This window comes from Lissotriton helveticus, chromosome 7, assembly GCF_964261635.1.
Source record: "Lissotriton helveticus chromosome 7, aLisHel1.1, whole genome shotgun sequence".
NCBI classification, from domain to species: domain Eukaryota; kingdom Metazoa; phylum Chordata; class Amphibia; order Caudata; family Salamandridae; genus Lissotriton; species Lissotriton helveticus.
The window spans coordinates 781538999-781566521 of record NC_136068.1 but is presented as its reverse complement, the minus strand read 5'-3'; the positions used below and the strand labels follow the sequence as shown (position 1 = coordinate 781566521).

At 42.8% G+C, this 27523-nt stretch overlaps 1 protein-coding gene across 7 annotated transcripts in view; it reads right to left on the bottom strand.

Annotated features, from left to right (window-relative positions):
- Window positions 1–27523, bottom strand: part of LOC144769184 (uncharacterized) — a 4448662-nt gene that overhangs the window by 3765581 nt on the left and 655558 nt on the right. The window lies entirely within an intron of this gene.

The window sequence follows — 27523 nt, the reverse complement described above, 5'->3', positions numbered from 1 at the left end:
TCCTCACAGACTCCCTGAGATCTCCGTTGTGCTGATACCACTGCCTGCGGAGGCACCACTGGAGCGCCCTCATGTGCCAGCGTGCATGGTTGACCAACAGAATGCAGGAAGCCATCAGACCGAGCAGGCGAAGGACCTTCAGAACTGGAACGACCGCTCCATTGTGAAATAAAGGAATCAACTCCTGTATGTCGCGAATCCTTTGAGGTGGAGGGAATGCACGACACACAGTTGTGTCCAGTCCCGCACCTATGAACAGGTTGCACTGGGAGGGCACCAGGTGAGATTTGGGTAAATTTATCGAAAAACCCAACCTGTGTAACAACTGAGTTGTTTCTTGCAAATGATGGAGCACTATCTCTGGTGATTCGGCTTTGATCAGCCAATCGTCCAGATACGGGAATACCTGTATCCCTGATCTTCTGAGATGTGCCGCCACCACAGCCATCACCTTGGTGAAAACTCAAGGCGCAGTAGTAAGACCAAACGGTAGGACCACAAACTGGTAGTGCTGTGAACCCACCGTAAAACGGAGATACTTCCTGTGCGACTGCAGGATAGGGATGTGAAAATATTCATCCTGCAAGCCTATTGACACCATCCAGTCTTCTTCCATCAGCGCCTGAAGAACCTGTGCAAGGGTGAGCATCTTGAACTTCTCCTGTTTCAGGTAAAGGTTCAAGATCCTGAGATCCAGGATTGGACGAAGCCTGCCATTCTTTTTGGGTATCAGGAAATACCGGGAGTAGCATCCCTGACCCCTTTCCTGCTCTGGAACCAACTCTATCGCACCCTTTCTTAACAGTGTCTGGACTTCCTACTGCAGGAGTAACAGGTGTTCCTCCGTGCAAAAACCTTGGCAAGGCGGGTAACTTGGAGGGAATTCCCGAAAGGGAAGAGCATACCCATTTTCTACGAGATTGAGAACCCAAAGATCTGATGTAACCGATTCCCAATCCTGTAGAAAATAGGTAAGCCGACCCCCTACAGGACCCGCATGATCCTGAATGGCGGATCTAGGGCTGCTTTTCTATGGCTGGGGGGTTGGAAGAGGTGGAGGAGGAGGAGGCCTGACGTCCTCGAGGACAAGCTCTTTGCTTACCCTTGTAAGACCTGTACAGGGGGTTCTGCTGCTGCTGCTGCTGCTGCTGACCTTGCCGGTAGGGACGAAAGGGAAAATGTCCAAAACCTCTATACCTTTTGGTAGATGAACCCCTGGTCTGCAGCCCCAAAGATTTGGCAGTAGCCCTACTGTCCTTAAATCTCTCTAAAGCTGCGTCAGCTTTTTTTCCAAAAAGTCCAACACCGTCATAAGGCAGATCCAATAATGCGGCCTGAACGTTCGCCGAAAAGTCAGATGTCTTCAGCCAGGCAGATCTCCTAGAGGCAACAGCGGTTCCCATGATGCGTGCAACCGAATCAGCAGTGTCCAGCCCACTCTGGATCACCTGGCGTGCAGCCGCCTGTGCGCCAGTCAACACTTCTTCAAAATCCTTCCTGTTGTCATCAGGAATTTTAGGAGCCAACAGACGCAGTGAATCCATAAGGGCATGAATGTATCTCCCCATAAGGCAAGTGGCATTAGTTGACTTTAAAGCCATACTTGCTGAAGAAAAGGACTTTTTAGCAGTCTGGTCCTGTTTCTTGGCATCCCCAGGCACTTGAGGAAATGCGCCCACAGTCTTTTTAGAACAAGCTGCCTGAATAACAAGACTTTCTGGCGAAGGATGTGACGTTAAAAATTCAGGGTCCCCAGGTGCAACTCTATACCTCCTTGCAACACATTTAGACACTGCAGGAGCTGTTAGAGGCTTGCTCCAAACCTCCAAAATAGGCTCAGTTAAAGCCTCATTAAAAGGGAGCAACGGCTCAATTACAGAATGTCGAACCTCAGTCAGAAGATTAGATTTAAATTCGATAGTAGGCAAGGTTAAATTCAAAAGTTCTGCAGCCTTCCTCATGACCATGTGGTATGGCTTAACATCCTTTGACGGAGCATCAGATACAGATGGCAGCTCCCATTCAGGAGAAAGCTCCAGACCACTAGCCTCCGCTAGATCTTGAAAACAATCATCTTGAAGCTCACCTTCCTCAATCTCAGCCTCAGTCTCCCTATACCTTTGTTCTTCCAAGAGGCGCTGAGCATCCCTCCTAGATCTCTCCTTCAACAGCCATGCCGTCGGATCCGTGAACGACTCCGACGGAGCCGGGATCGACATCGGGATCGACTCCGAAGGCCCAGGGCGCTGTTCACGAGGTCGACTCGGAGCAGGCGACGTCGGTATCGGCGTCGACGACCTCGGCGGAGCCGAGTACTGCCAAGGCAGCGTCGGAGCCGGCATGAAAGGCATAAAGTGAGCTGGAGCATAGGAGTGGAGAACTCCTAAATTAAAAGCCAGAGGACCCATAGGACCCGAAGGTGCACCAGAGGGGTACCATGCTCTGGAAAATACACCATACATAGCATTTAAAAATGCCGAAGGGTCTTGACCTGGGGCCGGAAAAGGAGGATGAGAACCCTCAGACTGACCCTTTATAGGCTCCGGATTCGCCTCTTCTTCCACAGGTACTGAACCCTCATCCAAAGGGACCTCTTCATCCTCTCGAGCCGGGGACGGCACCGGAGATGGTTTCGGAACCGGAGTCGATGAATGAGCTCGCGATTCCAAAGGCGAAGCCTCACCTTCTGGATCCAAGACTTCCGGTGATGGAGACACAAAATCCTTCCCATGCTTCTTCTTAGGCGTCTTCGGTCTCGAGTCCGAATTCTTACCGGAGTGATGCCGAGACCCATGCCTTCGTTTCTTATGTTTTTTCTTTGACTTTGAAGCATGATCAGATGAAGACCTCGAATGCGACGCCGTACGAGATCTTGACCGCGACCTCGACCTTCTCGAACGTGATCTCAAAGTCTTCTTTTCTTTACTACCTCTCAACTTTGCAATCAGAAGCTTGGTCTCCCTCTCACGAAGCACCTTCGGGTTCATTTTGCTACATGAAGAGCAGCCGTCGACATCATGGTCCGAACTCAGGCACCAGATACAATCCTCGTGAGGGTCTGTGATCGACATCATCTTGCCGCACTCCCTACAAGGCTTGAACCCGGTCTTCTTAGTCGACATCGCTAGAAACACAAAGAAGCAGGAAAATCGAGAAAACAGTAACAAAGTTACCAATAGCTACAGAGATTCCCCGAAACCGTTAGCGTCGATGACGCGGAAAAAAGGGAACTGATGTCATCACGCCGGCGTGGGCCTATTATGGTGTCGGTGACGTCAGTGGAATCGCGCGCGATGCCATGCCTCTATGACGTCGTCCACGTCGGCGTGAAGCTACAAAAAGAATTTCCGAATGTTGCTGACGCAAGGGGGATATTCACAAGGTGAGGAATCCACTGGCAGATGTATCTATCAGAAAAGGGAGATACCCTTCATGCAGGAACTTAAGCAGGCGCAGGCACCAAAATAAAAAAAAACAGACGGAAACGGGGCTCACCCATGGGTCCAGGCAATCTCCAACTGGACCCCTCCACAACCACAGAGCATTCACTACAATGCAACCACGACGGCAAAAGAGCCCTCAGTGCTCAGCCTTGCTCAGTCACTAAGTCCATCGACTCCAGTGTCAACGGAAGTGAAAAAAGAAAACGCCGGTGATAATCCAGTCCCAGTGAAGGCACAGGGAAAGTCCCACGGGCCATCAACAACGACAGTGGGAAACTCGAACCTTCCCTTGTCGCAATATCAAAACAGAATCACAGATCCTGGCACAGAAGGGTCCTTGGGTTTCTGCCGTCCAGATAGTCCAAAGTCCAACAACTTCAACAGGCCAATCAGGCTGCACTCCTGGCCCTTCAAAGAAAACTACCCATGAGACCATTCCTCCAGAGCATCTCCAGCCTGGCAGTCAACAAATTCCAGCATCACTCTTCAATCCAGAGTATGACTGTAAAGGGAACTGGGACATCCTGAACAGAAGGAACATTCTCCAACTACCGGCTACAACACAAACCTTAAGAGACATCAACACAACCAATCACCTCTCCATAGGACTTTATAAAGGCAGACAAGGCCCAGGGCAGGGAATCCACTAAGGCTACTTGGGGTTCAACTCAAATTGCAAACAAGGATCTATACGAAAGGGAAATCTTCAAATCATGGGGCATACGAACCTCACTGCATCACAATATTGGACACCCTCCCACTGCTTACCACCAAGTGGAAGGGAAACACCAGCAACAGAGAAAAACATCCTCAATGCTCAGGGGAGCTCTAGGCCAATCACCCCAAAGGGAGCAGACACTGGGCACTCAAACAGGCCACAAACACCATCATCCCATGCTGCCTGCAAACTCTCAGATTCTTAGAACTATTAACATAATCAGACTTACACAATGACAAACCATCTTACATAGAAACCGGCCAAATCATGATAAAACAACCCTGAGACTATCCTCGTGGAACATCAATGGGCTGAACAGTAAGGTAGCTGATGCTGAATTCCTCACATATTAAAAAACTTTTGACGTCCTCCTTCTGCAGGAACCGTGGTCAATGGATCCATACCAACTACAGGGGTTCATTTCCTTCCACACTGCAGCTCTGAAAAAACCCAAATGTGGTCATCAATCAGGTGGCCTAGCCACCTATGTCTCTGTAACAAAATTTGATTTTGCACAAGAAATTCTATCTCCACCTCCATAAGTAAACTCAGTCAAGATCCACCTAAACCTCAATAGCTCTAAGGACGCTGTGCTAGTGGTCAATATGTATATAAACCCAAAATGGAAAAAAAGAGTCAAAACACCTTATCGAACACCTGCTCTCAATTATACACGCGCATAGTACCTCTAACCTCATCCTCTACGGGGATCTCGACCAAGAAATCCTAGGCACATCATTACGACACAAATGATGACATACAGGTTCAGTCCTTCTACTGGAACATACCAGTCCAAACCAAAAGCTATCATGGCAGACCAACCAAGACAGGGAGAGAGCTGCTGGAAGATTTGGAGCGCATCAATCTAAGGGTATTAAATGGAAGATTCATTGATTACTCCCCCCGCCCCTTCGCCCCCCCAGCCGCCTCAATCTACTCTGAAACGGCAAACTCTACCACAGACTATACCCATGTCTCCCTTTCACTTTTTCAACACGTAGCAGAATTCCGAGTAGGAGACAAAGGGGACAGTGACCATCGGCCCCAGGAAGTTTCAATCCAAACTATTCTGCACAAACTGATGCTTAACCCGGTTGGCGGGCATGCATGCCACACAATAAACGTTTACAAAATCAAGTGGTCCCTAGTAAACTCCATTGAGGTTCTCCTGGCGGCAAAAACACTGCTACATGATTACAGCAATTCCACTGACACCCCAATTAGAATATGGGATACCTTCACAGCCACACTTGTAAGATCTTTTTCAACTATAGCCAGATATAACACCCCAAATGATCCAACGGTTGTGGGGAGGGCCACAAGTGCACAGCGCTCCAAACTGAATTTACTTTAAAAATCTGTAACCAACTTCTCAGATCATTGAGGCATTAACCCGGAGACGAAAACACAAACCACCTACTCTGTCAAAGGAAAGCCCTACCCAAAAAACTCAAGTGGGACATCAAAAGGTCCAACAAAACTGCATTTTGGCCAAAACTCTAACACGACTCCCAAGCACCTAATAGTGCGCACTTCTGGGCTACCGTTAACAAAATCCTACAACCGGCACAGGGAGGCTTAACATCATACATTACAGAGGATTCATGGACAACCTTTCTAGAATCCCATTTTAATCAGCCAACATCTGGATTCCAAGCAAGACTGGATAACTAATTGATCCATCCCACCCATACTGAACGGAACCTAGAGGAAGAGGAAAAGGGTATTGAGATAGAATCAATCAAGACCCAAATCTCAAAAGGAAGAAGGAAAGGGGCCTCGGGCCAAACAGGATTCCACCAGCTCTCTTTAAACAAGATCCTGAGTACTGGTTAGAATTACTGGCCCCCCTCTTTTATACCATTAGACAGTCCAGGATCATAGCCGCTTCATGGAAGGGCTCTATCATTTCCCCGATTTGTAAGGCCGGAGACAAAACCTCACCAAAAAATTATTGTCTGATTGCACTACTAGACACAGAGAAAAAATACTTCGCTGGTACCCTACTGGCAGAGCTCCAGGACTTGGGTTTTGCAAAGACACAGGAACACCAACATACTAACCATGTCAATGCTCATTGACAAGACAAAATCGTCCAAACAGGCGATTCACTTCTGTTTCATCGACTTCCAGGCAGCCTTTGACAATGTTAACCGAGCAAGACTGTGGAAAAAATTGGTGCTTGAGGAATCCAGCCATCTCTCTTGAAGCTAATACATCTCTGCACCAACACATGGATACAAGTAAAATTAGGAAACTGCACCCATCTCTCGAGGCACATAGCAACTACCAAAGGGCTTAAACAGGGATGTGTGCTTGCACCAACAATGTTCAACCTGTACACAGCAGACATGACATTAGTACTCAGCACCTGCAACGCGTACGCACCACTACTCGGTGGCTGAACTATCGCCAGTATCTCATATGCCGACGATGTTGTCCTGATAAGCCACACTCAAGTTAGGTTGCAACGCTTACTCAACAAAATGCATGAGTACATAGAAGAAAATCACCTAGAAGTGAACATCAATAAAACAAAAACCTTGACAATCAACGGAAAACGGCGGCTCCACACTTGGTCCTTGGAAAACTCCAAATTGCAAACACCACTGCCTACAAATACTTAGGGGTAACCATTGACGTGGGTGACCAATTCACCATCCAACTTGAGGCTATCAGGAGGAATGGGATGGCAATATCAACTACACGGAGGCAGTTAAAAACAAAACTTACAGGGCTTATCTTTTCTCCTCTGCTCCGGGTAGCAAAAGCTAAAATGGTACCATCCATCACATATGGCAGCGAAGTACTGGGGGGCAGGGACACAAAACTGTTGGATTCCACCATGGCCAGGGCCTATAGAGTTACATTTAACCTTCCAACTTACGCCTCACCTGCTCAGATTCGACTGGAGTACGGCCTAACCAAACAACTCCTAGGAAGGCAAGGTTTCTATATAATGTGGTGGCACAAAATCAAGAACTCGCCCCAGAATACACTGAACCACCTGCTCTGGCAAGAACTTTGCAACATATCCAACTTGCCGGCCAGAACTTATTTGGAGGACTCACTTGCCACTACCGGACTAGTCGACCTATGGGAAACTCAAACTACCCATTTGCTCTTTAAGCAAGTAGTAAAAAAGGTAATCAAGAGAATCTCCCTTGTCAAAGACAAAGCTGCCTTTGCCTGCAGGAGCCATGCATGGATGACTCTGAATGGCTGCAAATCACTTGGGTCTCAGGCATACTTCAATTTGGGGAATTCCAGGAAGACCAAAGAACAATTCTTAAAATACAGGCTAGGAATTCTTCCAGCCATTCCGCACCTCCCACCCAGGCTGAGGGAGAAATGTGGCAACACATGCAGATTATGTGGGAACGGTCCTGAGTACTTGGAACACCTTAACTGAACCTGCTCTAAATCAAAGGAGGAAAGGGTAGGACTACTCAAAGTGCACTTTAACCAACAAGGGATTGGAACTCGGAGACAGGCCGTGATTGCATGCTACGACTCCAAGGACCCACAACAAAATGGAAAGCTGGTGAACTTCCTGTCACTAGTAGAATCCAAGCAAGCGAGTGCTATGCCCCTTTAAATGCAAAACCTGCATAAGGAGGCTTTAACTTACTCAATTGGAAACTTTTAGCACAGACATTTGAACTGCTTGAGAAGGAGCCAAGCATGGTACTTTCACAATAGAGACTTTTAAGCTTTTATAAAAGTACTTCTCTTGTCTTAATAAGTATGTATTTTTAACGTGTATTTTTGTAATGGTTTTAATTAATCAAATACAATAAATTATCTCACCATATAGAGGTACGCCTAATGGGGAGAAAAGGTGCTTCCCATGGAAGTACTGGTGATCTGTAAGTACAATTGATCTTGAATCAAGAAAAAGTTCTCTTTCAATGCTAAAGTCGCACCATCCATTATGAAAGAAATTGGTGTTCTCTCATCAGTCAGGTTGCCTTGCATGACTTATTGCATTTTTCTCAGTGTCTCATCTTGTGGAATTCATGTACATAAAGACTCCACATCAAAATGTACTAGTAAACTTGATTCTACATCAAATATGAGATCTTCCAAAATATTTATGACGTGTTTTGTATCCTGAAGTAGGGAGGGCATCTGGCCAACAATTGCCCTCTGAAAATAATCAGTAAATTGCAATAGTGGCTCCAAAAGGGATCCAATCCCTGAAATAATTGGTCTGCCTAGAGGAGGGCATTGTGGCTTGTGTATTTTTAGAAGCACATAAAAGTATGACATTTTTAGGATGTGTAGTTATCAAAACGACGGCCTCATCCCTATTCTTTTGCTCTTGTGACACACTTTCCAATCACTTTCTGTAACCTAGGTGCCGGATCTCTCAGTAAGGGTTGATAAAACCTAGGATTATTAAGTTGGTTAAGGCATTTATTATTGTAAATATCTATGCCTAATAAAACAATTGCCTCATCTTTGTCTCTCAGCTTGATCCTAATCCAAAGAAGAATTTAAGCTGTATCTTAGCGAAAAACTGGGCTAGTTCTGTTTGAGTATTAAACTCATAAGCCATGTTTGTGGGATCAAAATTCAAGCCTTTATTTAGTATTGTAATTTCCTCTTCAGTCAGAACATGACTACTTAGATTCACCACTAGTTGGCCTCATGATTCGTTGATGGGAGTTATGTCTCTCGTACTACTCTGTGTCTGGCGTGGCGATGCTGGGGGGCTCTAGTGCACTCGTAAGCATCTTCTTTCGGCTCTGGAAATTTTGGGACCCGGAAGGTCCAGAGGCAAAAGAAGAGGTCAACACTGAGTGCCCACGGAAGGTCCAGAGGCAAAAGAAAAGGCAAACTACAAGTGCACTGAAGCCACCCAGCATCGCCACAGTATGACAAGAAACGCGACTCCATCAACCCTTTTTGCAGGATCACCCCCAAACATTTTGCCTTCCTCCTCCACCTTTCTGTCTTCGTTTTTGCTGGCCCTAGGACTTTGAGCACTTTATCGCTGCTAATCAGTTTTCAAGTACATGTGCTCTCTCTTCTAAACATGGTAATATTGGTTTGTACCCAAAAGGCATACTTAATTTACTTTTGATTCCCTAGTGAAGTGCAATACATGTGCCCAGAGCCTGTAAATTATAAATTCAATGCTACTAGTGGGTCTGAACCACTGAATGTGCCACCCCCTTAAGTAGCTCTCTAGACATGTCTCAGGCCTGCCATTGTAGAGCCTGTGAGTACAGTTTACACTGGCATGTCGACCTGTCAAAATAAATCCTTGGCCAGACCCAAACCTTCCCTTTTTATACATATGTGTCACATCTAAGGTAGGCCCTGGACAGCCCAAATGGCAGGGTGTATTGTATTTAAAAGGCAGGGCATGTCATTTTATGTTTTACATGCCCTGGTAGTGAAAACCTCTCAAATCAGTTTTCACTACTGCAAGGCTCATCTCTCCCATAGTATAACATTGGTATTACCTTATGAATGAAAGGCATTTTTAGAGTGCACAGCTACTCCGAGGAGTGTCCTGGTGCTGGAGGAGAAAGCTTATCTGCACACTTGAGGCTGGATGATTACATCACTTGCTAAACAGCCAGATTTCCAGCTTTTTCCTGAAAACGGATAGTTCTGGAGTAGCACAGAGTGCCAGCCGGAGTCGATTCCAGGCTTAAGCTCCGAGATACGAAAAGGATCTTCCACCAATTCTGGCCTGGTGAATTTTAGGGATAGTGGCTAGGTGGCCAAAGGTTTACCCTAGTGTCCTTGGAGGGGCATAAGTAGAAAGCCTCCTCCAAAGGTACATTGACCTTTTCTATGCAGGGCTTTATGAGCCAGGACCAGTGTCTTAAAGCAAATCTTCTTTTTAACGGGTAGCCAGTGGAGTGAGTATAGATGTGGGTACCTATGCGCCTGGGAGCGGGATTGAACCACCTGCAACCGGCTCAAAAGGTAATCAGGCAGACCTAAATACAGAACATTTCCATAATCAAGTCTGGATGTGATCAGGAACTGGATCAATATTTTCCTAGTTTCGACTGAAAAAAGAGGTAGGAATTATTTCAAAGTGCATAGCATTACAAAGCAGGTGCCCACCAGAGCCTGAATATGGGATTGCAGGGACAGAGGACTGTCAATTTTAATCCCCAGGTTTTTTTTACCAAGCTCTGAAGAGGGGCAACAGGAGGGACATCCTGAGGCCACCATGAACTCCAGACCTCAGATGGAGTTGTGCCATAAAAGAAAATCTCCGTTTTGTCTGGATTGCATTTTAGTTGGTTGATGGACACCCAGTTGAACACCTGAATAAGGCAGGTTTTAATAATTTCTCCCTCAAATGCTGCTCCCTCTCCACAAGTAATGAGAAGCTGAGTATTGTCAGAATACAATATTACTTTGGCTCCACATGCTTAAAAAAGTACGGCTAGAGGAGTAAGATAAGCATTGAACAGCCTAGGGCTCAGTGCCAAGACCTGAGGTACACTCACTTTTGAGTACTGAATAGGGGATGCAAACGGGGGCAGCCACACTTCTTGACTTCTGTTCTCCAAGAAGGAAGTCATCCACTTTATTGTCAGGCCTCCAATCCCAATGGGACATAGCTGATTCACAGTCTTTGGTGGGGGACAGTATCAAAGGCCGCCGAGAGAGCCAACATAATTAAAACTGCCTTGCTCCCGTTATCAAGCTTGTCTTTAATGTAATCTGTAACCTATAACAGAGCTGTTTCAGTACTGCAGTTTGCTCTAAACCCCAATTGACTAGGATGCAGAAGGTTGTTACTTTCAAGGTAACATGATATGGGTGAATTCACATGTTTTTCTAACACTTTTGAGAAAGCCGGAAGAAGAGAGATGGGTTCATAGTTGGTAAGGCCCTTGTGGTCGACAGACGGGTTTTTAAGTAACATAACATTTTATAGGAGTAATTTCCAAATGGGAAGATATAACTGAATCAGGATTGGTGTCCCTGGAATCCTAATCTAAAATCCTAATTTATGGTGAAGTTGGATTTTAAATTAGCATTCTGAAAATGACATTTTTAGAAAGTTGGCATTTTCTTACTTTAGCCATTTGGTGCCCGCTGCCTGTCTCTGATCACATGTAGGGGGTGGGTGACAGTTGGGCTTTGTGTATTGCTCCTAGACAGCCACACACAATGAGAGCTTAGGTGTGACTTGACGGGCCAGGGAGGAGCTGGACCCAGTCTGGACCTAGGGCAGGAAGGGCAGGACCTCTGCACACTTAAAAAAGCCTGTCTTTAATGTCTTTTCTACATCAAACTGGGTATAAGTACTGGAGTTCCGACACCACCACTTCAGTGCACTTCTAGACGTGTTAACACTCTGCCAGGAAGGACTGTTGAGTTGCTGAAGGGACTGCCACCCTGCTGTATTGGAGTTTTGCTGAACGTCTGCATTGCTGTGATGCTCTCTTGCCTGAGGGAGGGGACTGGACTTGCATCACTTGAACACAGCTTGACTCCAAGGGCTAGCTGCCTGGCCTCCTGAGTCTCTAGACTTACAACCAAATTGCTTCTGCACCTAGACTCTGCCATCTGTGAGTATACCCTGCCAAGTGGGGGCACCCCATTCCTAGACCCTTGAAAGTGAGCCTAAGGTGTTACTCAAGCGAAACAGACACATACTCTACTGAGCGATGCACCTCCGAGCAGAACCACTGCATTTCCTCAGTTGAACAGTGCCTCTCCGAGCATAAATGACACATCATTGCTGTTTCATGGATTGGACCCATCCTTAAAGACTCGCATCGCCGCTCCATCCTGCTTCTTGGAACTGATGCATCGCCTTCGGAACAAGAACTGCGCAGCGCTTTTCACGGAACAAGCTCCTTGCATTCCTTGTCGATGGCAGCCTCAACGGCAATGCCAAAGCTCCACATCGTAGCTTCACTGCTCATTAAAATCGACGTATCGTCTCCACTGCACCTGGCATCCTCAACACTGGCCTCCGCATCGCAAGCCACATAGACAGGATCCTCGACTTCGACGCATCAGGACCTTGCAACAGATACAGACTTTGTCATAGCCCACACTTATGTCACTTTCACACAGTGAACAATTCTCTTGAATGTCTTATATCCACCATCCTCCAATTCACCAGAGTATCAAGCTAACATTAAACTTGCAATGTGACATGAGCCATGCTAACCTTCACACTTTCCTAACCCACTGTCAACCCCGCAAGAATATATCTTATGCAAAAGTATGCCTTAGCAAGGGGAATGGAACAAGAAAGAGAACAAGAGACAGTAGAGAACTTGAATTTGCTTGTACTTACAGCTAGGCACATACTATGCTGCAGGAGCCATAATATGTAACACAAGAAGTAACTTTAGCATTTCATCATTCACAGCTTCTGTATTTCTGACTCTTTACAGCTGGCTGACATTCTGACATCCTAGAGTTAAAACACAAATGAACCCTGATAGTATTTGCAAGGAATAACATAAACTCTATTCCAATTTTTTATATAGAAAACTCCTCTTAGTGTTTTCGTAATGGAGGGGCTTCTTACGATGTCCGGCGGATGCTGCGGAAAAGGAATCGCCTGACCTTAGGTCGGTGGTTCCGACCATACTATTACGATGCAACTGCCCATAGGGCGGTCGCAAGCCTCTATTTGTCAATGGAAGATTTTGTGGCGGGAGAAAAGACCCGCAGCACAAGCATCCATTGACAAATGGAGGCTTTGAAACATTCCTGCACTGTGTGGCAGGCACTATGCGCCTTATCGGAGGCAGCTCCTCCGCCTTTTCGGAGGAGCAGCGCTGAGCTTTACTAAAGAAGAACAATAAAAAAAATGCTGAAATGAGACTGAAAAGAGCAAGATTGTTGTGGAGAGCATTATACAGAGGGGTTCAGAGCATGTGATGTCTTGGTGTATTCATATATGACACTGAACATGTATGCAGAGCTAAATTGAATCAAGAAAAGCCATATGCATGTACAGAGTAGCTTTTGCAGATGGGGTGAGGGTGATGGTATGTGCGTGTGTGTGTATGTAGATATACTTTTGCATGTATGTTTGTGTATATGCGTGCACTGTACTTTGCTTTAAAGAACGGTGCTGTGAGGCAGTGGGAGGCGGCACTGATCCTGCTGAGGGATGGGAAGGGAGCCAGTGCTTGCACCAGCTGTAGTGCATCCATCCCAAAGATTGTGATATTGCCCCATGGATGAGTTTGTTTTACTAGATCTGAGTGCAGCTTTTGACACCGTGCTGCACACAACGCTGCTGTCTCGCCTCTCAGACACGGGAGTGGAGGGATCTGCTTATGAATGGATAAAATCTTTTCTAGAAAACAGGAGTTTTCAGATGCATTGCCCTCCTTTCAAATCCTCCCCCCGGAAGCTGAGACATGGGGTTCCACAGGGCTCCAGTTTGAGCCCTACGTTGTTCAATCTTTACATGGAACCCCTGGCTCACATTGTGGAAGCTTTCGGAGTGGATATTGTCACATATGCTGACGATACCCAACTGATGATTAAACTCACTCACAATTAGATGGAGGACGCCACCAACTTTTCCAACTGCATGCTATCTGTGGCAAAGTGGATGAACAACAACTGCCTGCACCTGAACGGCGACAAAACAGAACTGCTGGTTATTGGCAAATCCCCCTCTGCCTGGTCACATGTGTGGTGGCCCACTGAATTGGGCGCGATTCCCTCCCCGGCGGAATCCGTCAGAAATCTTGGAATCATGCTTGATGCTGAGCTTTCCTTTAAACAACAGGTCAGCAAAGTCACGGGAAGATGTTTTGGTATACTCAAAACTCTTCGCATAATTCTTGACCTTCTCCCCATTAGCGCCAGGAAGACACTTATCCACGCTCTAGTCACACCGCATCTGGACTACGGCAATGCCATGCTCTTTGGCTTAAGCAAAAAGGGCATACACCAACTGCAGTGCGTTCAAAATGCTGCCGCTCGCCTGGTGCTCAACCTCCCGCGTAGAGCATCGGGAAAGACGGCACTATTTAAACTACACTGGCTCCCTATTGAGGAACGCATTAAGATTAAAGCGCTATGCTTTGCACACCGCATTGCCCAGGGAAAAGGCCCAGGTTACTTGCGAAAACTTCTTACCATCCATCGCCCTACCTGGAACTTAAGATCTGCAGGAGCGATGTTGTTCAAACTTCCCCGCATTCGCAAGGCCAGGATGGGAGGTCGCTCCTTCAGGTTTTTAGCAAGCAAACACTGGAATAAACTTCCGCTTGATCTACGCATGGAACCCTCTGAAACTACATTCAGACTGAGACTTAAAACCCATCTCTTCCCACGTAAATAAAGCTTTCTTGTTCCTTTGACTTAGGCCACTCGCTTCTGGACTTCTGTCTCTCTGGGAGCAGCAGCAATTTTAGCGCGGGGACACACTGTCTTGAGTGTAACCAGGCGCTCTAAAAATGGCTTTATTATTTATTATTTGTTTGTGATATCCAAGCCATATGCCCACAACATCCCCCCGCTTGGTAGTGCCATCTATCAACTCTAAAAGATGGGAAGGCGGGAGCCTGCCCGGTCCAGCACTGAACACGTGAACCCCCCTTTAGTGCAAACAACAGCAGCAGTCTTCACCTCATTGAGCCCAGTGGCTGCCGCACTCCTGCCCCCAAGTTTATCCGAACTGAAAGTATATAGTGAAAATAAAAACAACACTTTAAACACGCTCCTGGGAGGGGGTGTAGCTTACCGGCTAGAGTGCAGACATTGAAGGTGGGGAACCAGGTTCCAATCTGGCTTAAGGCTGGAACAACTCAAAAGGAGGGACTGGGGGCTTTTTTAGAGGTCCAGCTTACATGTCCCAACATAGTAGATACAAAAAGGTATGCAGTTTCTTGCTGGGGCAGGGGAGCAAGAGGGCTAGGCGGTCATAAGTCCTCATTGGTTACAGGGGGAACAGGGAATTCCTCCTGTTGGAATTAGGGCCCTCACACACCCGGCTAAGTGTCATGCTTCATCATAGGGCATGCTCCTCGTCAGCTCAGCGCTGCAACACCTGATGGGCTCCCTTTTTGGGGCTCTTTGGCAGAGATCTTTTATTCCAAGTTGCCGTTTGGTGCCGTGGGGGTGAGGGGCCTGCATGTGTAGATGCAAGGAGTGAAGGTTAATGAACCAAGGGAAGTTTGAAATTGGAAGTACCAGAAAAAACAATTTTAATCAATAGGGCTTCCAATCTAATTAAAAACGAGGTGGTGCACTTCTGAAGTGATGTATCAGGGTCGGGGATCTATCAAGTGGTCAACATGTTTCTCGCATAGTAGTCCTTAGATCTAGAGGCGATTCGTCAGGACCAGTATAAATAAATCTATCTACACAACAGGTGGTTGTCTGGTGATGGGTCCCTGATAAACCAACCTAGAAAAAACCTCCAGTGTGGTACCTGTAATTGGATGACCACCCTAATGAGATAAAAACAAGTATTAGACAACTAATTCATTAATGCAATCCAATAGAAAGCACACGGGTCCCCATAAAAACGACATGCTCAAAGCACACAGTGGTGTGAATTAAAAACAATTGTAGGCAAAGGGAGAGCCACGTGAGTGTCACACACAGTGGTGATATACTGGCTCTTAAATGAGTATGGTGGAACTACCACCATGGTAGCAGAAAGGATTAACTCACCCAATTTGGGTCGGTAATTTACAACATCGACGCCCGGCAGGACTTACACTTAGAAATCCCTAGTGTCCTGGGCAGAGTCTCAAAGGAAGAATATATCAGGATCCACTTCATGAAGATACTTTAGATACAAAACATGGGAGGTGAAGTAAAATACATAGCAAGCACCTCTTTTGCAGGAGGCCAGAAGATCAAGGAAAAGGAAAAGCGAGGTACGCTATCCGCCGAGTAAATTAAAGCGTGTATTCACATTTGCTCAAACGCAACACAGTTGGCAGACCTACCCACTCGCTGCTGGGTACCGAGAGGTAGTGAGTTGGTGTTAAGGATCTCCTAAATACTCCTGGTGGTCCGGGGCAAGTGGGCGGGTGACTGATTAGTGTTTGTGATAACACTAGGATGTCAAACCAGACATAGGTGGTAAAAATGGCTACCATCTTGTGCGAATGGAGTGTAAACCATCGCCATCTTGTAGAGGCTCGGAATGGATGGTGGGTTATGTCGAGAACATTTCTTGTGCTCATCTCTCACGGTGTAACGTTCCAATACTGCAGCCACAGTTTTGGCAAAGGTAACAGTTGAAATATTAGTAAATTGAAATTCAGTTGAAAAAAACAGCCAATTGTGCCTATGTTTTTACCTGTAACTTCTTCTAAGTATGGCAGATTTTTTAAATCAATATACTGTTACGTCTGCTGGATCCTTCTGGTTGAGGGGATATATAGGACTTGTAGGTTCACCAAGACTCTGAGGTACCCAGAGCCATTAACTGAGCTGCGCCTAACAATGTTTTTTCATTGTGTACCGGGTATACAGCAATTCATTTGGAAAAAAATAAAGAGTGAAAAAAAGGAATAAAGGAAACCTATGTATTTCCGAAATGGAAACAAAATATGGAGTTTAGAAGCAGTGGTTATTTGCACATATCCAAATTTGTGAATTAGAGGGCATTTTTCAAAATGAATTCTTTTTTGCACATTGTCTTACGGAAGACAGAAATGCATTAAAAGTCAGTAGGTAATAACACTTGTTCTACTATTCTGTGTTTAACCATGTCTCCCGATAACAATGGCACTTCACTTGAGTACGTAGGCCTAGTGCTGGCGAGAGGAAACAGCCCAAAACGCAACATGGACACAACACATTTTTTGAATGAAAACTGTCCTAGCTCAGCCGAGACCTACAGAACCCTAGCAAACCTGTACATTGTTGAAAACTAGACACTCAGGGGCATCCAGGATGGGGTGGCTTGTGTAGTTTTTAACATGTTCTGTTACCTAGAATCCCTTGAAAACCTCAAACTTTGACAAAGAAACTATTTTTCTCACATTTTTGTGATGGGAAGCTCTGGAGTCTGTGGGAAGCCATAAGCTTCCACCTACCCATCATTCACCCCAGTCTTCCTATATAAATGGGACCTCAAACTTGTGTGGGTATGCATAGTGTCCGTGACAGGAAATGGCCCAAAATGCAATGTGGACACATCACATTTTTCCAATGAAAATGGAACCTTTGTTCGCAATGTGCCTACTGTTGTTTTCGGATCCTAGCTCAGCTGGCTTCTAGGGAATCCTAGCCTGTACATGTTTGAAAACTAAACATCCAGGGAAATCCAGGATGGGGTCACTTGTGTGGCTCTCTCTAGGTTGCTACCCAGTGTCCCTTGCAAAACTCAAACTTTGTAAAAAAAAAAAAAACATTTTCCTCACATTTCTTTGATGGAAAGTTCTGGAATCTGAAGGGAGCCACAAACTTCCTCCCACCCAGCACTCCCCCAAGTCTCCTGGTCAAATTGGTACCTCACTTGTGTGGGTAAGCCTAGTGGCCGCAGCACAAAACTGCCCAAAATGAAACATGGACACATCACATTCGCCAGTGAAAACTGAAACTTTTTTGCAATGTGCCTAGCTATGGATTTGGGACTCTAGCTCAGAGCTGGCATCTAGTGAAACCTAGCAAGCCTGTAAATTCCTTCAAAAAAAAAAAAATTGTCCTCATCTCACCAATAAGCGACTGCAATTTCTTAAAAAGAAGCCGTCGTTCGAAACTGTGCGCCCTGCGGCTGCTGCATTTGCTTAGGCCAAACCGGGCCAGTCTCCTTTGTTGAAAGTTTTGTGTAATCATAGGACCAGTTTGAACTAAAGAGCAGCAAACCTGTACATTTCTGAAAAATAGACACCCTGGGGAATCCAGGGTAGGGTGACTTGTATGACTCTCACCAGGTTCTCTTACACATAATCCCTTGTATGGGTAGACCTAGTACCTGCGACAGGAAATAGCCCAAACTTACTGAGGAGACTTCAAAATTCTCAATCACAAAAAAGACTTGGTTTTGCAAGGGAGTCACCTGCATTTTAGGTCCCTGGATCGCCCAACGTTTTCCTACCCAAAATTCCCTGCAAATCATAAATAATGCTAAAAAAACCAGATTTTCCACAAATTCCTGTGTGGGAGAGTTGTGGGATCACAAGGCCTACACAAAATTCCTACCACTCAGCGTTCCCCAAGCTAACTCACCTGTGTGGGTGGGCCAAGTAGCACAACATGGAAGGGCCGAAAACGTCTTGTGGAGACATCAAAATGATCTATCATAAAACAACTTCTTTTTGCCAGGGGGGCACCTGCGTTATTGGTCCTGGGCTCAGCATCCATCTAGGAAAACCTACCAAATCTAGACATTTCTGAAAACTAGACACCTGGGTGAGTCCAAGTAGGTGTTGCTTATGTTGATTTCCCAATGTTTTCCTACCCAGAACCCCCTGCAGACCTCAAATTTAACTAAAGAAAAGCATATTTTCCTCACATTTCTGTGCGGGAAAGTTGTGGGAATACTAGGTGGACACAAAGTTCCTATTATTCAGCATTTCCCATGGCCCCCAATAAAAATGCTACCTCACTTGTGTTGGTGGGCCATGTACCCGCAACAGGGAAGAGCCCAAAAACATATTGTGGAGTCATCAGAATTATCACAAAACAAACTGGTTTTGCAAGGGGATCACCTCCGTTTTTGGTCCTGGGCTTGGCGACCATCAAAGAAAACCTACCAAACTTCGATGTTTCTGAAAACTAGACAACCGGGGAAGTCAAGGGAGGCGTGACTTGTGTGGATCCTCCAATGTTGTCCTACCCAGAAAGACTGAGCCCATTTCATTTGTTGGGGGAGAGGAGAGAGGCTTAGCATTCCACTTCAGGGCCCACCCCTGCACAAGGAAAAAATGTGTCCCTGGTGCCTACTGGTCTTTCTGCCTCCTTAGGGGGCAGATTGGTTGCTATTGCCACCATATTTCCCTGGGGATGCAGAAAGACTGCCCATTTTGGGGGGGAGTGGGGGTTGCCTATTCTGGGCAGCTCCCACCCCTCTTTAATAACAAAAAATCCATGGTGTCTAGTGGGCTTTCTGCTCCCCCAGGGGCAGATCGGTGGTAATAATCCCCATCTGCATCTCAGGGCACAGAAACAATGTCCCTTTTGTATTTAGGAGGGTGGGGGCCATTTTGGGCAGCACCCACCCCAACGCATTAAAAAAAAATCCCTGGTTCCTTTTGCTCTTTCTGCCCCTCCTTGGTGATAACCTGCATATACCGCCCAGGGTAGGCAGGAAGACTGTGATTATTCCGGTCTGGGGTGGGTGGGCAGCCCTAACCCCTTTTTTATAAAAAAAAATACAACAATTCCTGGTGCCTAGTGGGCTTTATGCCCCCATGGAGGGCAGATTGGGGGTTATAACCCCCCCCCCCCCCGGGAGCAGATATACTCTGTCCTTTTTATTTTTTTGGGTTGTGGGGTCATTGGAATGTCCATTTTGGGCAACCCTTTCCCTCTTTTAGAAAGGAAAAGGTAATCTCTGGGGTCTAGAGGGCTTTCTGACCCCCTGGAGGGCAGATCAGGATAATAACACCCATCTGCCTCCCAGGGGTGAGAAAGACTGTCCCTTTTGTGTTGGGGGGTGTGGGCATGCCCATTGTGGGCAGGCCCACCTTCTTTTAATATTAAAAAAAAATAATCCCTGGTGCGCAGTGGGCTTTCGGTCCCCCTAGGGGGGCAGATCGAGGGCTATTGATTATCTGTGCCCCGGGCGGTCAGAAAGATTATGCCAATTTTTGGAAGGGGAGGAGGAATTATAATGCCCATTTAGGAAATCCCAGAGCCCAAAGTATTCAAAAGAAAATAATCTCTGGTGTCTAGTGTGCCCCCTGCTCCCCCCCCGAGGCAGATTAGGTCTACGGCCAGAAAGATGGAATATATACGGGAGAGTAAAAGCCCTTGCCCAAGGGGCCGCTCCCCCACTCCCTGGTGTCTAGTGGGTGGATCCCTGCTTGGGGTCACACTCCTTCGACAATCCCCAAGCAGGAATCCACTCAGAAAGGTACCATTGGAAAGGGGAGATGCTCCCCTTTCTAATGATACCTCTCCTGTCTGCCTATGTGCTCGGGGGCTGAGATAGCCCCGAGAGCACGTAGGCAGTGAAAGTGAACCGAGCCTGTCGGCTCATTTCATTTTTATTTTAAATATAATGATGCCAGCATGCCATGCGCGCGATCGTCATTATTGAAAAAAAAATGGCTCAGGAGGTAGAGGAAGCTCTTCCCCAGCTCCCGAGGTTAAAAAAAAGGAAATCCTTTTGCTGTTTACAGCAGAGGTAATTGGTGCTTGTGTGCAGAGGACGGAATGGTTCCATCCTTGGAGCATGAGCACTTTGGCACATCACGGGACCATTCCGTCATGTGCATGAAACGGGTTCAATTACTCATTTTATAAAAAAAACGAAGAAATGGTATGTGTGGTAAATGTGTGCATGGTATTGGAATGCATGGTAAAATAGGCAGTGTAAAAATGTGTGTGGTAAAGGCACATGTGGTAATACCATACACACATTTATTTGGTAGTAAATGGCCATACCATGTTGAATATTTTGATTGTAGTATTTATCATAAAATATATAATTCTATTTAGGCATTGAAAAGGTATCTTTATTTGAGAGTTACGTGTTTTTTTCCCGCTGGTCAAATAATCTCAGCATTTCTGCGATTATTATCAGATGCTATAGATTTTAAATGTTTTTGAATAGATTTTATATTATGAAGTATGTGTTTTATTGGTTAACTGAAATTTGTTAAGCCATGTTGTTTCTTAATCCTGTGAATTCTTTCTGTGCATTTGGATGTATGATGATGCTTTTTTCATTAAAAGTTTGAAGGTATATGTTATTTATTGATTTTGATCTACTTAAGGTGACAGAGTTTAAATGTTATATTTTGCTCTTATTAAAGTGTATGGAAAGTGGTTCTATTGTATCGCCTTGAGTTCTGTTTACTCATCGTGCTGATGCTTATCGTAATGGCAATTGTTTGCCAATAATAGTTATACTTTGCTTTGTGTTTTGGAATTGTCTTTGAAATAGTGTGTATGGGTGTCCATTCTGTAGGAATTGATGTATGATAAGTGTTGGTTACGTTGCTTTGTAATTTAGCCACCTGTATGTTTATCAAAAGCAATTCAAACAATAGTGGGTGTATTGTAAACAGTTTCTACGAATTGAACTTTTCATGATGCTTCATTAGTTAATCCACCATTGACTGTAACATTACAATAAAGATCATATCGCAGTTGTACTGCAGTAATAATAATAATAATCCACATTTGTAAAGCGCACAATCACCCGTAAGGGTCTCTAGGCGCTGGGGGCCGTTGGGAAGATTAAGCAAGCTATTGCCCAGAGTCACATGGTGCCGGACTAATCTGCCGCCAGTGCCGGGGATTGAACCGTGATCCCCAGATTACTGACTCAGTCGCCCTAGCCGCGGCGCCACACCTCTTCCAGTATGTAGTGTATGGCAAATGCCCATAGTTTTGCTTGGTATATTTTTTTAAAATGTAGTTGAATCAGTCAGTAATATCGGACACAATTTTGTTATTGGCTGTTGTAGAAAAGAATGGGAATGTTTTTATATGTTGCATTAAAACTGCATTGTTAATTTGATGGACTTCATTGTCAGTTGACATTATATATGGTATAATTTTGATGATGCCACTTTGTGGTTTGATTTCTCTTTGTTTAATGGTTAAAATGTCTTCTTTTGTATATTTTCCTTCTCGTAATCTGTTTAGCAGTTAAGCAAATGGAAGATCATTTAGTCATCTCATAATTTTGAGCGATTCATAAAGTTTGTAGTATGTTGTCCGGAAGTTGGTACTTAGTGGTCCATAAGAGTATCTTACATTTTCAAACCTGCATGTGTCAAATATTGGTTTCAGTTGGAAAGAATTCCAATAGCTAAAATTGAAATTCTTCCAAATGGCTGATTTCTGTACTGTTTAAAAAAGTGTTCCTTATTGGTTTTAGTTGTTCTTTTATATTTGGATTATAGTGGACTTATTTTATTGCTTAAGCGATTAATTTACTAATGCCTCTTTGCGATTTACTGATATAAGATATAATGTATACTGCGCAAGCATTGGCATTTAATATAAATTACAAGTCACTGTTTGCTTTCCAAGTGTGTCAAAGTATAGGATTATACTTGTTAATAAAGCATTCTGATGGTTCTCTTTTAAACAATAGTTGTTTTTTCCTATTAATGATCTGAGACAAGAAATCTTGATAAGTGAAATTGTTAAAGTTGTGATGTCTAATTGTCACTTGAATGTTGTAAAATTGCTTTTTAAAATCATTGTCTACTCTTTCATTTGCTAATAGTTCAAGTATCATTGTCGGCGACATTGGATATTTAGGATAGTGATAGTTGCATGCTCGTGTGTGTTTTTGACTAAAGTTTTTGGTGTGTACATGTTTTTGTAAGGCCATTAAATGATTTAACTGTGGATGAGTAGATTTTGTGCATGTTATATATTTATCAATATGTATGTTTTTTACTTTGGCCTGCTTTTTCCAAACCGGGTTGCATTTCCAATCCATAATAATGCATATATATGTGGTGAACTGCGTTGTTGAAATTCTAGATGTTAAAAGAAATCAACAATTTTCCCTTTGGTATTGCTTTGATGTGGTAAAATGCAATTAAATAATTGTCTTACTTGGAAGTCAAAATGTCTAGCTCATGTAAAAGGATCTTTCTGAATTAACTTGCATTAGTTTTCCCCATTCACATTTTGGATTTGTTCTTGTGTGGGTTCCTGAAGTTGTTTGATTAATAGTAGAATATTTATTAAATGGTGCCATCTAGTTTCAACTGTAGATTAAGTTAGAAAAAAAGTTGGTATTCCCAGTTGTCTGATCATTGCAAAAATATATTTTTTGCAACCTTTCCTCTATAGTGGTGAACTGCGGATTGTTTTTAATATTCTAGTATTTTGTATCCTTCATTATAATGGATAATATTTTCCAAATTGTGTTTAAAATCTTTGGCAGTAATAATTTGTCTGTTGAAGAAATGTTTACATAGTGAAATATAAATGTTGCCTTGAAATTTGCTTAATGTGTATTTGTTTTTTTAGCTTAAGGAAAATATTTTTTTATAGAATTTGCCACTCTTCTGTCACAGCTTCTCATGTTGCTATTTACATATTGTATTGTAATGTACAGGTGTTTGTCTCTATTATTAGGTCTGCATTGTCAATAGAAAATTGTAAGGAAGGCAATAAATACTGAATTTTTCTTTTCACATAACCCACTGTTATGCTCTACAGGTGCAACATGTAATATATCTAGGCTATCTGTGGTAATTGTTTCACTAGTTAACATGGTGTCTAGATTTCCTGCTAGTATGCTATTGGAAGTATGAGAAGAATCAATTGTTTGTGATGTTTCAGTAGTTCTAAATTCTTGTGGTATACATGTCCACTTTGAATTGACTTTTATTCCATAATCTCGAAATAGTTTGCTATTAATGGCGAGCCACAGTGCTGCACGCTGTACTTTATTAGGTCTAAAATTTTGGAAGTGTGTAAAAGATTTATAAGTTAATTTTCTTTTTAATTTAATTAGAATTGTCATGTCATCACACATGTGTCTGGGCAATATTGTCACAGTTGTCATTACATCATAAAGCATAAAGGTACATTGCTTCTGCACCAAATAATGATAGTTGTGATCCTCGAGGTAAACTTCTAAGTTGTATAAAAGGAATTCTTGGTGAAGCTAATGTTTCTTCTAAATAGTGTAAAATCAATTGAGGTTCAATTTTTGGAATTTGCATTCCATTCACAAAACAAAAGGGTGGTATTTTATTTGTGATAATAAATGCATGGCATGTATTGCTTATATAGTTGGTTGTATTTGGTGTTTATTACATTGTATAAACATTGCTTGTTTTTTAATGTTTGAGATTTTTTTCATTGATTGTTTTTGCCATAATTGATTGCAAATTGTACAAATGTACTAAAACTGTGTAATTATTTCCTCAGTTGTAGTATAGTTTTGTTTTGTATTGAATTGTATTTATAATTTGTGGTGGTGTCAATATTTAAAAATCTTGTGTTAATGTTCCTTCTTTTTAACACTGTTTTTGTTCTGAAGGGTTTCTTTTCCTTGTAAGTGAATTTGCGAATTGACTTTTGTAATGTGTTTGAGTGTGATCCTATGTGTATGTTTTAATTGTTTTTCCTGGTGAAATTGCTAATGTCTTCTGTATATTTAAGAGTGTACTTGAAGTAGTATGTGTTAATGGTTGTGTACAAGATCTAAATATATTGGTAAACTGTTCAAGTATTTAGAAAAATATGTTTCATAAACAATTAACTTTGTAGTTGTATTTTAGCATTGCTGCTTAAAGTGTTTTTATTATAGTTTTTATATGAAATTTAGTTAGGTCATAAGCGATAGAATTTTTGTTTGGTACTTTTATTGGCTAGTTGTTTAAGGTATTGAATTAGTGTCTCAAAAGTGCTTACTTCCAGCGCAATACATGTTTCATTGGATTGTGGCATTCTTTGTTGGTCTCTACTGTGTGAGTCAAAATATAGAAAAGGTGATTATTTTAAAAGATTGATATAGTGTATGCATGTATACATAATATTATTCTAGTATGCAAATGTACTGTTGTGCTGAAAGTAGTAGTAATGAATGGTACAAAGGATCAACACAATGTAGAATATCGCCATGATATGGTTTCCCTAGTTTCCGGAGTAGATGTTTTAATGTTTTATAAAAGAAGGTAAGTCACCAGGATGCATATACATTTCTTTATTAATATAATGCATTTGTTCATATAAGTCATCTCCCATATCCCTATTGTAGTGTAAGTCGTCTCCTTGACAAGTATTAGCTGATTTGTAGTAGTTATGTAAGACTGCAAAAGTACAAGTTGGAAAGCATTGTTTTCCTCGGGCAATGGTGTTAAATGTTTGATTTCCTTGATGATATTGTGCTTGTACACTTGTAGTCATGTATTTTAATAGTGTTAGTTCATTATTTGATGATAAAGTAATAACCTTAACCTTCCTTTCATCCGTGTTTTTTTTCTGTAAAAAATGTTTATTTGTATTTAATTAGTAATTTACTTTAGTGAAATAAAATTTAAAAAATTATAGGTCAAAATATTATTCAAGCTTTTTTAATTTAAATTTTACATATTGTTCATTCCAAGTTTTAAAGGTGAATCTATAGGAAATTATATAAGAGGGTGTTTGAATGGAGTGACAATGATAAGAGTGTATGGGCTTAGTAAAAAAGACAGACAGGTGTTGGGTATTACCAAAAAACCTTATAATGTTTACTGTTATATAATTAAATGAGCAATATAAGTGCTAAAGCAGGCATGGAAAAATATTGTCACCCATTTGCAATGGTGATTTAGAGTTGTGAGATTAAGCAATGTTTTGAGTGTATTGTGGTGGTGTGGCAATATAAACTCGATATTTATATCAACATGTTTATGTTCTTCATAGCGTAGTTACATTTAGAACATGTTTTCATTGTGAGTATATTTTAATGCAACTTTTTTAATGAAACTTTTTGTGTAAACTGATTTTAATGTCTAGCTAATATTTAATAATATAAAATATGTAATTTCTTTAGAATATCTATTTCATTTCTGACTTTGGCAAACATCCTTTCTCTGTCATATGAAAAACCTACACACCAAGGATAACAGTGGTTTGTGGTAATGGTGATGGTGTGACTGTATATCCTGAAGAATAATGTATCTGTAGATGATAAATATATTGAATGTCACATTTTATTTCTATAACATGGGTGATTTGCATTGTTAGTATAATGTGTTGCTAGGGCTATTTTATCACATTCCCAAGGTGTGTATTATAAATTGTCATGCTTTTGAAATTCTATACTTTAGTTATATTGAAGGTAAAAGGCATGAAATAAATATGTGTTAAAGAATGTTTAAACGCTGCCCTGCTTGAATTATGCTGTCATAGTGTGATCAATTATGTGGTATAGTGAGGAGCAGAGAATGTGTTTTGGGACTGCAAGAGCATTTTAACCAGTAGATGCATGACACCATTTTTGAATTCACTTTGTGTGCCTGGAATCATCAGGCAAATGTAATTTCATGGTACTTTTATATTATTAAATGACACCTGAACTCAAGTTTATATATTTTTTTATAGCTGAATTGTGACTTTACAGCGACTGCTCCTATAGTCAGCAAGCAAGGTGACAATCCAGCCTGTTAATGGTTTAGAAGTAATGCAACTTAATAAAAGAAAAAATGTGTTTTTGCTCAGTTTTATAAAAGTATAGTGGGAAGAATTAACTCTATATTTATATTAAAATGTTTGTTTTTCCACATGGAGCTATTTTTAGAAAATATTTTCATTTTCAGCATGGTTTTTAATGTAGTGCTTAAATAAAACGTTTGCTGTAAACTGATTGTTATTGATATGCATTAATTAGTAATATGTAATAATAATAATAATAATCTTTATTTAGATATAAAACATATCTTTAAAAGAATTTACAGATTCACAGCCTGACCGAATGTTAGAATAAAAACTTCTAGGAATAACAACACGAGTGTAGATATAAAGGCACAATCCATTAACAAACATTATAAAAACAGGAATTTTATCTCGTAGTGTATTTTAAAATCACAAAAATTGAAACAAGACGCCAGCTTGCATGAATATAACCAAATTGTATCTAACATTGCTAGGAATAAAAAGGGCACTTTAGCATGGTCTCCTTAGTTTAAAGATGTGATATGCTCGCAGGATAAATTTTGTAAATTTTATGTTTAGCACTGTGTTTTCCGGGTTCAAATCTGCCATGATGGCTTGCCTGCAGGACCGAACACCCAGCCTATTCCATTCTGATTTTAATCCAGACCTGCGTTCAATGTTAAGGGCTGGGCAAAGGCAGCTTACATGCAACATGGTTTCCGCTGTTTCCCCACACCCTCTACAAGAGAGATCTTCCGATGTACGTCGCCATGATGGTAAATCCTGCAAGAAACGCCAGTCACCCAGTCTGATGGCAATAAAGCCGCGTTTCAGGTGTAATGGATATGTGCTGGCCAGATAGCAGGCTGGGACCGGGTGTCTGTAGGAATTTATCATGACCCAGGCGTGGCTATGTTTCAGAAAGAGTGCTTTGTCAGTGAGACGAGAAGTCATTCTCACACATTTTTTTATAGCTTTTTTAAATGCTATCTGGCCTGGGTTTAGGGCCCACAAATCGCTTGCTGACATTTGGTTAATGGCGTCTGTAAGAAGCCGTCCGTACAAACCCCCCGGGTTTATCTGGCTGATTTCTTGCCAGACTAGGGATTCTAAAGTACCTGGCTCAGTTTGTCTTAACTTG